The 3947-nt window shown below is 40.7% G+C and overlaps 1 long non-coding RNA gene across 1 annotated transcript; it reads right to left on the bottom strand.

Annotated features, from left to right (window-relative positions):
- Positions 1 to 2279: 2279 nt before the first annotated feature.
- On the bottom strand, positions 2280 to 3616 carry LOC138921763 (uncharacterized). Its single transcript, XR_011434648.1, has 2 exons — positions 3444 to 3616; positions 2280 to 2414 (listed from the first exon to the last, which is right to left on the bottom strand). It is a non-coding gene; the product is annotated as an uncharacterized lncRNA (long non-coding RNA).
- Positions 3617 to 3947: the final 331 nt, after the last annotated feature.

Raw genomic sequence — 3947 nt, 5'->3', positions numbered from 1 at the left:
AAATAAATATGCTCAGAATTTCTAATGTTTCCTTTCCACACCTACAATAACTCCTCTTAACCAACCTTGTATGCAGGCATACCCCACTTTGTAGACCAACGTGCTCCAAGATCCCTTCATCCCAAGTAGAGTGACTCTGATGTGCTCAACAACAAACATTCAGCTGCCTTCTGCACTTTTCCATGAGGCTGATGAGATATTCTTGATGTCTTCTAAAGCACGTGGGAGCTGAGGAAGGTTCAGGAGTGCAGACGTGGGTCTGATCTCTCCATATCCACTCTGAGTGAAGTGTCTTCACAGACTGCAATAAAGCTTTCGTCTTCCAACAGTCATAATGGCCCCAGTGTTGTCGGCACGTGCCGCCTCTATATCCAGCTTTCCCATCCATCTAATACCCCCACTTACAGGATTTTTCAGAAGATGATGTCCAGACACACACGTGTAACTAATTTTCTCCTCTCTCTCTCCCCTCTCCTTCCCATACTTCTTCCGGGAAGGAAACACTTTATTTCAATTCTTCTTTCTAAGGGCCAGTGAACCAATTCTCCTATATCATGTCATCCTCCTTCTCAAGGGGGCATACACACTTCCCCCGACCCCAGGGTCGTTATGACTGTTGGAAGGTGAAAGATTTGTTGCAAAAATAATGACAAATCCTTATATTTATTATTTCAAACTAGTATGCCTGTTATACGACTTCGCTTCTGGAAATGACCCAATCCTAAAAGCAGCAGATGGTGAAACCATCACGCACACTACTACCCCGGCCCCTGTCACCTCTGCTGATCCTACTTAGATGAGAAGTGCCAAGGTGGGACTGCTCCTTTCTTGAATATAAAACAAGAGGAGATGGCAGGAAGCCCCAGAGGTGAAGATGATAGCTGATACACTAGTCTCCAATTTCTACTGCTATTCCCTGGAGAACCTAGTAAGATCTGAATGGAGTGGGCCCAAGGGGCCTTTATTTCCTGGGAATATGCAGGGACGTGTTTAAGAATCTTCCCTCTTGGGTAGAGGCGAGAAACCTTTCTGAGGGGTCCTGCCAAGATTTACCACAGTTCTTCTGGTGCACTGGAGGTAAGGACGGAAAGTAACTGACTGAGACAGTTCCCAGGACTGGTGTGTATGTTTGTGGGTCAAAATTTGATGGGGAGAGATGGGCCCTAATTCTTATGAATGGAATGTGGAATATGTACCCATTCCACAAGGACAATAAAAACCAGCGCACATGGTCTGATTAAGGATCTTTGTTTCTATTTACATTTCTATTTTTCATTATAAAAGTTATACACACTAAGCACATTAAAGAAAAATTTTAAAGTAGAAAAAAGAAGAAAGGAATGACCCAAAAGCTGCCTAGACCCAACCCTCTGGCCCAAGGACCAGGAAAACCATGACTGCCATCGTGCCCCAGCCGGGCTTCTAAACCAAGACTCCTTTGTTTCTCCAGTCCTGGCAAGAAGTGAGCAGATTATAGTTTCTTCAACAAATAAATGGCACGGAAATGCTGAGGGGAAGATGTAATATGTTAAAAGACTCTAAGCAACATAACCACATGCAATGTGTGGAATTTTTCAGATTCTAATTTGATCGAATGAAATGTACAAATACATTTGTGAGACAGTTGGGGAAATGAACAAGTTTATTGGGTAGCGGATGACTTTAAGTCTGTCTTGGTCATTTTCCTGGATATGATATTGTGCCGCGGTTATGTTAAAACTGGTCCTTATCTATTTAGATAAAATAAATTTATCTAATACACTTATCTAAAGTGTATTTCTGGATGAAATGGGTTGATGTCTACACTTTGCTTCACAATACTCCAGGAAAAAAAAAGAAAAGATTTTTTTTTTCTAGTATGATGGGGGATAGGATGAAACAAGAATTGAAGAAAGTTAATGATTGCTGAAGTTGATGACTCTTGAACTTAATGGGTACGTGGAGTGCATTGTACTATTCTTTCTGCTTTTATGTGTTTGAAATTTTCCATAATAAAAATTAAAAATAAAAAATGAAATGCTTGCATTACAGAGGGTAATGTGGGGGCAAGAGATGAGGAACACAAAAAATAAGAAATAGTCACGTTCACGGGAACAATAGCAAGTGAAATATGGAAAATGCCTGTGAAATAGCAATCACATATTCATAGATGTCATGCCAGTTGTAGATTCTGGCAGAAATAAGCCATCCTTAAGCAAATGGTGCTGGAAATGGCTCTGCAACTTGAAGCAATGTTTATTTACCCAAAGAAAGTACTTTGAAAGAAGGGGATGTCTTCCTGAGTCTTTAAACGTATTTTATTTTTTAGAAATCACTTTTTTTGTTCTTGTTGAAGGACATGCAGCAAATTATGTAAACAATAACACGCACCTCTGGTGAGAACGTTGAGGGTGGTGCGCTTGAAATTTTCTTACCTAGAAGAAACGAGGTGAAAGGAATCATTAACTCTCTCATATGTAAGCTTGGTAGAGAAAATAGCTGAGGTGCAGAGAGGTTTTTAGGGGTCAGAACCAAGGGCACACCTCTTAACCAAAGTCAGCACCATCTGCAAGGCAATAGCAACATAGCAAAGGAATCTTGCACTCTTTAGGAACTTCTGCCTAGGGGGTCCTCTATCCCTGGCGATCCATTACCCTGGGACAGGGGGTGGCAATCTTTCCATAGTGCCCCACCAAATGTCACACCTCTGTTCACTGCTGCGCTAGTGGTAGAACAGGGTGCTAACTGAGACAAGTTCCCAAAATTGTGTGTGTGCCTGTGTGCACCTGTCTGTATACGCCAGTGTGTGTGTGTGTGCATATGTGCCTGTGTATGTGTGTAGATGGGATGGATCCTCGACAGAAAGGGGAGGTGAGAAGCTGTCCCGTTCTACAAAACCTATATTTTAAAAACAAAAATAGAAAAAAGTGATGTGAAAAAGGTGTTATTATTTTTGGATGTTCCATTGAAAATATAACATAGGCACATTAGATTAGTTTGTGGAAATAAAGAAAGAGGAAAGAAAGTCGAATGTTATCGCATCCCCATAAATTCCCACGGTTTGTACTGCAATGTATTTGCTCCCCTCTTATATTCTGTGCATATGCATGTTTTAGATGGCCAAGGTCATACCATAAATAAGATTTTATGTCCTGCTTTTTTTCTCTTGACTTTATTTTGGTTTGTGAATGTAGGCACATGAGTCCTCATAAAGATATAAAAATTGAATCATATTTGCCCACACATTAAACAAATTGTAGTTTTCAAAATGATAAAATTTAGATGTAGTTAGACCTGTCCCTGAAAATCCAGAGCATTTGATCTCCATGGGTCTGATCGACTCTGTTGGCAGATGGAAGGAGCCTCAAGTCTCTCAATCACTGGCAAACTGTGAGGTGGGGGCTGGCAAGAGGAGAAGAAAAGAAGATGATCTAGGGTTGCCACCTGACACTGGAGTCACTTACCCTTCTTACCATCCAGCTCATACAGAGTGGGCCAACCCCTGCTCCTGGGCACTCAAGATGGTTGGAAATGGAGCTGCAATAGGATAAATCCCAATGAAGAATCAGGGAAGCAACTGAGAGCTGAAGGGAATCTATCCTGATTTCCAGAACCCCTTCCACCTCTAAACAAGGGCCTGCATGGGAAAGAAACCTTGAGACCATATACATGCAAAGATGATATTCAAAATAATTTACAAACAGCATGGTCATTTAGCTCAATACATACATCGGCAGAGAAATGAAAAATTTAAATATATTCATTTTTTTCCCCTGAACAAACTATTTATGATCAAACGATTTAACACATGCTAGAAGTTTTGTAGCTTAACAGTCAATTTCTATTGAAGTATACAGACATGGCTTGATATAATTTCTAAACTCTTTTGCAGCTCCATCGCTATAGGGAGCCTGTCGAGGTCCAAGTATTCTTCCTATTTTCATTGTTTCAATGTGTAGTTATTTGAA

Source organism: Equus caballus, chromosome X (genome assembly GCF_041296265.1).
Source record: "Equus caballus isolate H_3958 breed thoroughbred chromosome X, TB-T2T, whole genome shotgun sequence".
Classification (NCBI taxonomy): domain Eukaryota; kingdom Metazoa; phylum Chordata; class Mammalia; order Perissodactyla; family Equidae; genus Equus; species Equus caballus.
Note: the sequence above shows the minus strand (reverse complement) of the source record. Positions and strands in the feature narration are given on the sequence as shown.